This window comes from Primulina tabacum, chromosome 18 (assembly GCF_025594145.1).
Source record: "Primulina tabacum isolate GXHZ01 chromosome 18, ASM2559414v2, whole genome shotgun sequence".
Taxonomy (NCBI): Eukaryota; Viridiplantae; Streptophyta; class Magnoliopsida; order Lamiales; family Gesneriaceae; genus Primulina; species Primulina tabacum.
In genome coordinates this window covers 17,764,009-17,776,931 of record NC_134567.1, presented here as the reverse complement: position 1 = coordinate 17,776,931, position 12,923 = coordinate 17,764,009, and the positions used below count along the sequence as shown (strand labels likewise).

General features: G+C 32.2%; 1 pseudogene; it reads right to left on the bottom strand.

Moving 5' to 3' along the window:
- The window catches only part of LOC142532328 (uncharacterized), a 32,324-nt pseudogene extending 27,358 nt beyond the window's left edge, over positions 1-4,966 (bottom strand).
- Between the last annotated feature and the right edge of the window lie 7,957 nt (positions 4,967-12,923).

Here is a 12,923-nt window from a genome sequence, read left to right as displayed (position 1 = left end):
TATTACAAGACGAATATCTTCTGGAATTCCTTTTTGCATTAGCAATCTCAATCTTTCACACCTTCCTGCATAAATTTTTCTTATAACATTTTCAGAAACAGAGGGAAAATATTTACAAATTTTTTAGAGAATTTCATCCATTTTGAAAAGAAAAGAAATGATTTTTTTTATTTTTTTATTTTTGTATCAACAGTTGTGGGAAACTGATTTAACCGACTATGAGAGTCACGGAGTATCATTATCCGCCATTTGACAGGAAAAATAAAAAGATTAAGAAAACCTGAAATAAAAACAAACAAACTTAAATGCAACACCAAAAAAATAAAAAAATCAAGGATCAGAAAGGGAAATAAACTCTTCTTGAAAGATTTCATTTTCTAAAAATGGTTTAAGCCTTTGTCCATTTACTTTAAAAATATCACCATTTTTAGGATTTTCAATATCCACATGCTTTACAACATATGGGCCTGTCCATCTTGATCGTAATTTTCCTGGGAATATGTGAAGTCGAGAATTATAAAGCAAAACTTTTTTACCAATCTCAAAAGATTTTCTTAGAATTGTTTTATTATGAAATAATTTGAATTTTGCTTTATAAATCCTTGAATTCTCATACGCGTCATTTCTGAGTTCATCAAGTTCATTAAGTTGCAATTTACGCAATTTGTTGGCATCATCTATGCTTGAATTTAAAGTTTTGATCGCCCAATAAGCTTTATGTTCCAATTCCACAGGCAAATGACAATGTTTTTCATAAACCAACCTATAGGGAGACATATTCAATGATGTTTTAAAAGCTGTTCGATATGCCCAAAGTGCATCATTAAGTCGCAGAGACCAATCTTTTCTATTTGAGTTAACAGTTTTTTCCAAAATTTGCTTTATCTCCCTATTAGCTAATTCAACTTGTCCATTTGTTTGAGGATGATAAGGAGTAGTTACTTTATGACTAATACCATATTTTTTCATTAATGAAAGCAAATGGTTTATTAACAAAGTGAGTTCCCTCATCACTTATCATGGCTCGAGTAATTCCAAATCTACTAAACATATTTTCTTTTAAAAATTTGATGACGATTTTATGATCATTTGTTCGACATGGAATTGCCTCTATCCATTTGGAAACATAATCAACTGCAACTAAAATATACAAGTATCCAAACGACGGTGGAAAAGATCCCATAAAATCAATTCCCCAACAGTCAAAGATTTCAATTTCAATGATAGGATTCAAAGGCATCATGTTTCTTCTTGAAATCGCATCCAATTTTTGACAATTTTCACAGATCTTGCAGATTTCGTGGGTGTCTTTAAACAAAGTGGGCCAATAAAATCCACACTGCAAGATTTTTGCAGCCGTTTTCTTTGAAGAAAAATGTCCTCCGCATGCTTCTGAATGACAAAATTTAATGACACTACTTACCTCATTGTCGGGTATGCAACGTCGAAAAATTTGATCCGGACAATACTTGAACTAGATACGGATCATCCCAATAAAAGTTTTTTACCTCATTCAAAAATTTTCTTTTATCTTGAGAACTCCATTGCGGTGGCATTTTTCCTGTCACAAGAAAATTTACTATGTTAGCAAACCAAGGTGTAGTAGTAACTGAAAATAGATGTTCATCAGGAAAATTATCATTAATTGGTGTCATTTCACAAGATGATCCTGTTACTAGTCTCGATAAATGATCGGCTACGACATTCTCAGTTCCTTTTTTATATTTGATCACAATGTCAAATTCTTGGAGCAACAAAATCCATCGTATCAGTCGTGGATTTGCATCCTGTTTGGTCAACAAATATCTAATAGCAGAATGATCAGTAAACACAATAGTCGTTGATCCAATCAAATAAGAACGAAATTTATCTAATGCAAATATTACAGCAAGTAGTTCTTTTTCAGTTGTGGAGTAATTCATTTGAGCATTGTTTAAAGTTCTACTTGCATAATATATCACATAAGGCTTACCGTTTCTTCTTTGACCCAATACTGCACCAACTGCATAATCAATCGCATCGCACATGATTTAAAATGGTAAAGACCAATCAGGAGGTTGCATGATAGGAGCTGATGTTAAATGTCGAATGATTTTATCAAAAGCATTTTGACATTCTTGAGTCCACTCAAATGCAGTGTCTTTTGTTAAGAAGTTACAAATGGGTTTAGAGATTAAACTAAAGTCCTTTATAAACCTCCTATAAAATCCAGCATGTCCCAAAAATGAGCGAATTTCTTTAATGGTTTTTGGAGGTGGTAAATTGGCAATGACATCAACTTTTGCTTTATCAACTTCAATTCCATGACATACACGACATGTCCCAAAAAAATTCCAGAAGTAATCATGTAATGACATTTTTCCCAATTTAAAATAAGATCTTTTTCTTCGCATCTTTTTAAAACTTTTTCCAAATTTTCAAGACAATTATCAAATTTATTCCCAAAGACAGTTAAATCATCCATGAAAATTTCCAAAAAATTTTCAACCATGTCGCAAAAAATGCTTAGCATACATCATTGAAATGTTGCTGGGGCATTGCATAATCCAAATGACATCCTTCTAAATGCAAATGTTCCGAAAGGATATGTGAATGTAGTTTTATCTTGATCTTCGAGTGCAATGGGAATTTGATAATAACCTGAATATCCATCAAGAAAACAGTAGTATGGATGACCTGCTACTCTTTCTAAAATTTGATCCAAAAATGATAATGGAAAATGATCTTTTCTAGTGGCGTCATTTAATTTTCTATAATCAATACACATCCGCTAACTAGATGGGACTCGACTTGTTAACAATTCACCTTTTTCATTTTTTATCACTGTGATGCAAGATTTTTTTGGAACTACTTGTGTTGGGCTTACCCACTTACTATCAGAAATAGGGTAGATAATCCCAACATCAAGTAGTTTGAGAACTTAAGTTTTCACAACATCTTTCATGTGTTGATTTAATCTCCTTTGTGGTTGTTGAGATGTTTTAGCATTTTCTTCTAAATGAATTTTGTGTGTGCAAATTAGTGGATTAATGCCCTTGAGATCTTTTAGTGTCCAACAGATTGCATTTTTATGTCTTTTAAGCATATCAACTAATTTACCTTCTTGATCACTTTCTAGTTTGGAAGAAATTACCACCGGATCTGTTTCATCTTCTCCAAGAAATGCATACTTCAATTCTTCTGGCAAGGGTTTTAACTCCAATATGGGTGGTTCGTCTTTGTTCTCATATTTTGCATCAAATTCTTTCTCTGATCCTGGTAACGAGTGATACCTGATAAAATCATTAAGATCAATTTCAATATTTTCTTTAACAGTTTCAATTGAACAAATATCTAATTGATCACGAGTACTCCCTTCTTGAATGTTTTCTTCCACAAGAGTTTCAATAAGATTTTCATCTTCACTTTCATCTCCTTTGTCATGTGATTGCTTACAAAGATTAAAAACATTGAGCTCCAAGGTCATGTTACCAAATGACAACTTCATTATTCCATTCCTGCAATTTATAAGAGCATTAGAAGTTGCTAAAAATGGACGACCCAGAATTACATGAATTGCATTACAAGTTTCGATAGGTTGTGTATCTAAAACTATGAAATCGACAGGATATACAAAGTTATCAACTTGGACCAATACGTCTTCTACCATACCTCTTGGCACCTTAACAGATCTATCGGCAAGTAAAAGTATTACCGAAGTAGGTTTTAACTCGCCTAGATTGAGTTCTTGATAAACTGAATATGGAAGTAAATTCACACTAGCTCCAAGATCAAGCAAGGCTTTTTTAATCTTTCGTTCTCCAATAATACATGAAATAGTAGGACAACCAGGGTCTTTGTATTTCAAAGTATTATTATTTTGAATGATTGCACTTACTTGTTCGGCTAAAAATGCTTTCTTTTTCACATTCAATTTTCTTTTCACAGTGCACAAGTCTTTCAAAAATTTGGCATATGATGGTACCTGTTTTATTGCATCTAATAAAGGAATATTAACTTTTACTTGTTTAAAAATATCATATATATCAGAATTCAAATTTGATTTTTTTGTATTTTTCAATGCATGAGGGAATGGTGGTGACACTGTCTGTTAAACCTCCTCTTCGCAAGTTATGGGTTCCACTTTCTTACCCTTTGGAGTTGATTTATCATCATCTTCACAAGGTTCAAAAATGGATTTTTCCACAACCTTACCACTTCGAAGGGTAATAACAGATTTTACCTGATCCATCGGTTGAGTTCCAAAAGTTCCAGTTTGTGAATGATGATCCTTGAGATTAGGCAGAGGTTGTGAAGGAAATTTACCTTTTTCATTAACATTAAGTGCAGATGCAAATTTAGCAAGAGTATCTTTCAAATCTGTCATGGTTTGAGCAGTTTGAGTATTGATAGACTCTTGCTTTGCAATGAAAGAATTCAATGTATCTTCCAAATTTATTTTAGGTGGAGGTGCATAATTTTGAAAATTTTGTTGATTTTGGAAATGTGGTTGTGAAAATTGTGCAGCATTATCATTCCTCCAACTAAAATTTGGATGATTTCGCCAACCTGGATTGTAATTTTGAGAAAATGGTTCAAAATTTGGCCTTTTGAAATTGTTCAAAACATTGGCTTGTTCATGGAGACATTCTTTAAAAGAGGGTAAAGTGGGACAATCTTTTGTAAAGTGATCACTTGTATCACAGATGTGACACGCGATTTCTTGAACATATTTTAATTGACCATTCTTTTTCAATTCAAGTGCCTCAACTTTTCTTGCCAAAGAGGTAAATCTAGCTTGAAGATCATGTTCATCTTTGAGAGTGTACATACCTCCACCAGATGTAGGAGATTGAATCTTGTTTGATGGTTCGATTGTACCTATAGTGTCCCAATTTTGAGCATTTTCAGCTAATGAATCGAGATACTCAATTGCCTCATTTGGATCTTTATCTTCAAATGTTCCATTACACATAAATTCAATCATTTGCCTATCTTTAGGTGTTAAGCCTTCATAAAATTGAGAAACAACTCTCCAAATTTCAAAACCATGATGTGGACAAAGATTAAGCAATTCTTTGTATCTATCCCAACACTGATAAAAAGTTTCTCCTTGTTTTTGAGTGAAAGTGATGATTTGCCTTTTGAAAGAATTTGTTCTATGAGATGGAAAAAACTTTTTCAAAAATTGTTGTTGCAATTCATCACAAGTTCAAATGGATCCCGATCTAAGATTTTGTATCCAAGTTTTAGCTTTATCTTTTAAAGAAAAAGGAAAAAGCTTAAGTCGAATGGTGTTCATGCTACAATTTAGATCATTATATGTGTTGCACACTTCTTCAATCCCTCGTAAATGCATGTATGTATTTTCAGAATCTAAGCCATGAAAATTGGGTAAAAGTTGGATAATACCAGGCTTAAAATTGAAATGAGATGCATCAGGGGGAAAAACTAGACATGAAGGTGCACTAGTACGTGTAGGATTCATGTGATCTCTAAGTGTTCTTCGTCTATCATGATCATGTTGAGATTGAATTTCATCTTCATTTTCTTTGATGGGTTCTTCCGCCATGTTTTGTAAAAATAAAGGGTTATTTCGAATGAGTCGCCCACTAAGTGTACGTGACCAAATGCTCATGCAAATGCAAATGCAAAAGAATAAAAACACACAAAAGCAATAAAAATTAAAATAAACAAAAATAAACTATAAACAAAATTAAATAGACTTGAAATTAAATTATACTTCCCCGGCAACGGCGCCATAAACTTGTTGTGACTTTGATTGTTGCAATCCCAAGAGCAGGTTGTCCACAAGTAGTATAATTCGATGAGTTCGAATATCGTATCCACGAGGAAGCTAAGGTAATTACAAGTCCACTACAATGTCTTTTTATTTATTTTTTCTTTTAGTTGTTTGAATCTTTAATTGGTAATTTTTAATTGTTCAAATTTTAATTTAAGTAGTTGAGATTAAAGGATCCACTCTTGGTATTTTAATAAAGTTAACATTAACGATCATTATTGAAATCTACTTAATAAAATGGTTCCAATATATTAAATAATCATATTTATATTATGTTATATATTATTATCTTATAAGTATATAATATATACCAAAACTTATAAATGTTGTCAAGTATTTATTGTGCTATATATATATTTGTAAACACTAAATCAAGGTTCCCACTTTAAACGGTTGGTAAAACCAAACTAACATTTAAATGGTACCAAGAAATTAATATTATGATATATTTATATATAGTAAATCAAGGTTCCCACTTTAAATGGTTGGTAAAATCAAACAAACATTTAAATAGTTCCAAGTAATTTAATATTATAATATATTCATATATAATAAATCAAGGCATCCACTTTAAATGGTTGGTAATACCAAACTAACATTTAAAGGGTTCCAAGAATTTAGTGTAACATATAGCAACAATAAATCAAAACTCCCACTTATAAGTAGGGTATAAAAATGCTTAAAGAAATAAATATAACATAAACAATAAATAATGATTAAATAATATAAAATATAGATTCTTACCTTTTAGTAACCTTATTATCATGCCAAGAGTTTCACCTTTTCATCTCAACTTTAGGAAGTTAGCTATTCATTATTCAAAGTGTAAAACTTTGAATATGAAATTAACATGCTAATTAAATTTAAATGAAGAAATAAAGAAAAATATAGAGAGAAATATTATGAACTCAAAGGTTTGTTCATAGAATGAGGGATATCTCAATACATTACAATGCACCCCTATTTATAGCGAAATTTGGGGAGACAACCACAAATAAAATATTATTTTTTTACACATTAGTCTTCATTGGTGTTCCAAGATATTATATTATATTACACATCACTTTTGAAAATCTTCTTCTCCGAATTTGCTTCTTCATATAAAAAGAAACATGTGGATAATTGAGTTGTCTAGTTGTGTTATTTTTTTCAAACCATTTGACCAATTTATTTGAGAGATATTGAAACGTCTGCTTATTAGTTTTCTTAAAAAGTACTAGATTTTTTTTAAAAAAACATCACTTAGCATCGGCCGAACCTAAAATATTTTTGACATTATTTTAAAAATAAACATCCAACTGCCATTTAAAAATCCAAAAGAAAATATTTTAAAGCATAAACTCGTCAAACATTTTACCAACCTAAAAACATTATTTGAAAAGTATAGCCCATACTATAACCTCTCCAAAATCTATCATAACATAAATAAAAGACGTAAAAATACCTTTAACATTACTTAAAATCATAAATAATAACTAGTGCGGAAAACTAGGGTCGGTCCTCGGGTTATGTGCACCTCCAGTCCAGTCAGATCAACCATCAAGACCTCCATTAACATTATCATAATCACCTGCATCAATCACACCTAATGAGTCTAAAGACTCAACACGTCATATTCTTGATAACGAGTAATACATAATACAGTTAACATATAACAGTGAAAAATACTTGTACTTAAAATATTATTTTCATGAAGATGCATAAAAATAAACATTTTCGTAAAAATTTCATGATGCGTAAAACTTTTAAATAAAAACATTTTCATAATCTTATGCATAACCATTTTCATATAAACATAAAAATATTCATATTCATATAAACATATTCATATCATCATATTCATATTCATGTTCATATTCGTGTTTGTTGAATTCAAATCATGATTGTGACTCGTATTCTTAAACGTATTGGGCGATGGATCCATATAAAGAAAACCACAGTACTGGGCGGCGGGAACACCAGCAACACTCTCATCGGTCAACTGGGCCTTGGCCTACGTATTAACATATTCGTATTCGTATCCGTATCCAAGGAAACACGATCGTCGGGCTCCTACTAGGACAATAACCCTCACGATATTTCCAACATGTAGTAGTCACAATTCCTTCACGTCCTTCAACATGTTATCATCTCTTAATAAAAACATACATAATATAATTTTTATTTTGAAACCAAGCATGCAACATATCTTTTAAATGTCCAATTTAAATCATAAAAAATCATAGACATTTAAAAATCACAATTTAACATATTAAAAATCATAAACATCAATGATCATTTTAAAAATCATATTTCAAAATATAAAAATTCATAAACATGTGAAATAATCATATTAGCATATAAAACAGCAAATAGGGCACTGCCATGACGTTTACTAATTTTTAGGTGTAAAAAGACCGTTTTACCCCTAGACGTAAAATTTCACGTTTTTGACTTTTTCTTAATTCCGTTGACTCTAACATGTCCCAAATAATTATTTAAGCCTACATGAGTTTTCTCATATTTTTATTTAGCCTAATTCGACGGCTTTTAAATTAATCTTTAAATATAACGAATTAATGCGTTTTAATCCCGAATTAAACCAAACCTTAATATAAAATTCCCAAATTAAAAACTTAGACTTATAATAGTTATTTAAGCTTAGACCTAATTTTTCATAATTTTATAAAGCTTAAAACTAGGCTTTTCAATTATCTCGTTAATTAGCGTTTCGTGCGGCGATTAAATCACGAATAAATCCAAAACTCGTTATTTTGATCCCAAATTTTAAACATGGCCTTTTTAATATTTATTCTACCCTTCCAAGTCATGAGCCACCCGCGTGGACCCTTGGATTTAATTTTAGCTTTATTATTTTCGTTTTTGACACCTTATCGCACACACCAAGCCATCTCCTAATTTACTCGAGCAATGCCCGAGCTGCCTTGAGCCAACACCTAGTCAACTCATCTAGGGACCCTACTGTGCAAGCCCAGCCCCAAAACATGAACCTAACCCGCTCAAATTCTTGCTGGAAGTCGACCCATGTTTCTGCATGTGTGTGTGTAGTGTCCTTGAACCATTGAACTCCTATCTAGGCTAGGACTCCTCCCAACCATTAACCATCGAGCCACCCTGACCTTAACTGACCCTGGACCACGCCCAGACCATACCCAGACCAACCCAAGCCCCTGGACATTAGCAGCAAACCATTGAACCAGTGGCAGTATCCTCGCGTATATCATGCTGTCATGAGCCTCAATCTCACGTTTTTGATGCTAGGCTTCTACCCATCGAGCCACTCCTTGAACCATCCCCTCAAGCACCCTCCTAGGACCCTAAGGACCTAACCTAGCCCAGCACAGACTCCCTGGCCGAGCACCTCTCTCCCAGCAAGCTGCGTAGACCCTGCGCAGAAGTGAAGCTTGCTCTCGGGTAGGAGTCCTTAATTTCGAGTCCTAGCGTGGCTAGGACTCTTCTCGGACTCAAACCATGACCCTGCCCTAAACCCAGACGAACCATGCAAGGTCTAGCCTCTTATTCCCCAACAATCGAGCCCTCACAGTACACAACACCATGTTCAGTTCCAGCTTCACTTTTCTGTTTTGTTTTGTGCAGCGTTTTGTTGCTTTTGTGTGTGATCTAGATCTTTAAACTAGTGTAAATACATGCTTATTCATATCCTAGTTCATGGCAGGCCTTTAAACATCATATAAACATGATTTGAATCCAATAACAAAGGTTTAAACACAAGCATGAGCATAGTTACGAAATTGTGAATTGTGTGACTTGTTTTCATGCAAAAATTCAATAAATAAAATACTATGGTGTGATGATGAGTAAAAGGAGAATATGACGTGCCTTTGCGTTTTAAACGCACGAAAAACCGTTGACGATTGCGAGGAACGGAGCAAGAACCGTGGCTTGAAATCTCCTTGAAGCTTCCACTGTTTCTTCTTCTAATTTGTGCATGTGTGTTCGTGACTTTGGTGAGCAGATTTCAGAAAGTAGGCGTGAAGAATTGTGGGGTTTGGGGAGGGTTTTAAGTATATTATATACTATTTAAACACTAACAAGGCTTTAGGCCCATCAAGCCAACACTTTATGCCCATTAGTTTTAATTAGGATTTAATTAAATATTAAAATAGTTTTGGTAAAAATAAGTTCGTGAATTTAATAGCCGGGTTGCCAAAAAATTCGTATTTTTGTTGAAAAACCAACACCGATAAAAATTACGTCCCGGCGTATAAAATCACCTCAAAACCCCTTATTTTCAAAAACAAGAAAAAGCATCACCCTTAATTTAAATAATTAAAAACAATTAACCAATAAAAATATTTTCTATTTTTCAGCATCGGTCTCCGTTCCTCAATCGCAACTCGAATAACCTTTAAAAATACATTTTAATGCAATCATGTAGAAAAATATAGTTTAAACATGCAAGTATGCACAACATAATTAATTCATGCAATTAAAATAATTAATTAAAACACAAAATAATTTAATAATTGCATGCATGTGGTTCGCGCGGACTTTTAAATTTTCGGGGCGTTACAATCTTCCCCCCTTAAATTGAATTTCGTCCTCGAAATTCGCTTACCCTTAATAACCCAAAGTTTAGACTTAGTTCTAGTATCCCAAAAATTCACGCTTTCGCTGCGCTACTCTGATCAAACTTAAGTTCTAGAATGTCCTTACGTCTCCTTGATCCCAATTAATTTTTCCTTCTAAATCCTTATTTTCAAATCGCAACTTAAAGAGACCCAAATGACTCAGTACCATACTATTATAACCTCGAATTTAAATTTTTTCTTACAATTCTCAATATTAAAAGATGGAGTGCCATACTTATCGTATATTATTTTCCTTATTTTATACCCAAAATATTCATCGACTTATCAAATTTCAACCTTAAAATCCCAAACGCATCCGTTAACGCTTAGATTTTCAAGCCTATTATCGATTCATTCTTAAAAACCCTTGATTAACATTCCTTATAACATTATAATCCAAGATATCCCAAGGTTCTAAATATTCTTAAAAGTCTAAATTCTCAAAATTCTTATCGTTTAAACCATTTAATTATCGCTTAATGCTAAACTAGTCCCCAAATTCCCTAATATTTACAAAATTAATACTTAATTTCCTCAAAAATCATCCTAATTGGTCCTTATTTTCAAAAATCCTATGATTAGCCCATAAATTCTTGGCATTCTTAATTTCCTTCTATAGGTTTCCCATAGCAAAATTTCAAAAATTTACACTTATTTACCCAAAAATCAATTCCTAAAACCAATCTTACCTTTCATTAAACATAAAATCACAATTTATATATTTTCTTACTTCCCAAGATAATCGCAGTCCTCGAATAATTATTACTTACGAGTAATTCCAAAAATTAATTCGACTAGTAACCATGAATCATAAATATTTTCTTAGAAAATCTACGTGTCCCAAAGCATTCATAATATTCATGATTAACTTATAGCCCAAAAAGTAAAATGTCCATACTAAAACCCAAAAAGTCAACATAGTCCAATTCCACCACAAAACCAATATGAGTTTAAATCAAATAATTTCTTATTTCATATCGTATCACGTATAAAAATTCTAGAGCATATAAAACATTTATCATCATAATACTATTAAACATGTGACGTGAACATATAAGCCATGTACTTATGCAGGTAACATCATAAAATCATATAAAGCATGTAAACTTACAAATTGAGGCTTGAAGACTGATCTTTCCGGCGCTGATGGTAGCACAACCCTTTACAGAACCATTGCTCTGATACCAACTGAAACGTCTGCTTATTCGGTTTCTTAAAAAGTACTAGATTTTTTTTTTAAAACCTCAATTAGCATCGGCCGAACCATAAAATATTTTTAACATTATTTTAAAAATAAACATCCAACTACCATTTAAAAATCCAAAGGAAAATATTTTAAAGCATAAACTCGTCAAACATTTTATCAACCTAAAAACATTATTTGAAAAGTATATCCCATACTATAACCTCTCAAAAATCTCTCTTAACATAAATAAAAGACGTAAAAATACCTTTAACATTACTTAAAATCATAAATAATAACTAGTGCGGAAAACTAGGGTCGGTCCTCGGGTTATGTGCACCTCCAGTCCAGTCAGATCAACCATCAAGACCTCCATTAACATTATCATAATCACCTGCATCAATCACACCTAGTGAGTCTAAAGACTCAACACGTCATATTCTTGATAACGAGTAATACATAATACAGTTAACATATAACAGTGAAAAATACTTGTACTTAAAATATCATTTTCATGAAGATGCATAAAAATAAACATTTTCGTAAAAATTTCATGATGCATAAAACTTTTAAATAAAAACATTTTCATAATCTTATGCATAACCATTTTCATATAAACATAAACATATTCATATTCATATCAACATATTCATATTCATGTTCATACTCGTGTTTGTTGAATTCAGATCGTGATTGTGACTCGTATTCCTAAACGTATTGGGCGATGGATCCATCTAAAGAAAACCACAGTACTGGGCGGCATGGACACCTGCAACACTCTCATCGGTCAACTGGGCCTTGGCCTACGTATTAACATATTCATATTCGTATCACGTATTCGTATTCGTATCCGTATCCAAGGAAACACGATCGTCGGGTTCCCACTGGGACCATAACTCTCACGATATTTCCAACATGTAGTAGTCACAATCCCTTCACGTCCTTCAACATGTTATCATCACTTAATAAAAACATGAATAATATCATTTTTATTTTGAAACCAAGCATGCAACATATCTTTTAAATGTCCAATTTAAATCATAAAAAATCATAGACATTTAAAAATCACAACTTAACATATTAAAAATCATAAACATCCATGAACATTTTAAAAATCATATTTCAAAATATAAAAATTCATAAACATGTGAAATAATCATATTAGCATATAAAACAGCAAATAGGGCACTGCCATGACGTTTACTAATTTTTAGGTGTAAAAAGACCGTTTTACCCCTGGACGTAAAATTTCACGTTTTTGACTTTTTCTTAATTCTGTTGACTCTAACATGTCCCAAATAATTATTTAAGCCTACATGAGTTTTCTCATATTTTTATTTAGCCTAATTCGACGACTTTTAAATTA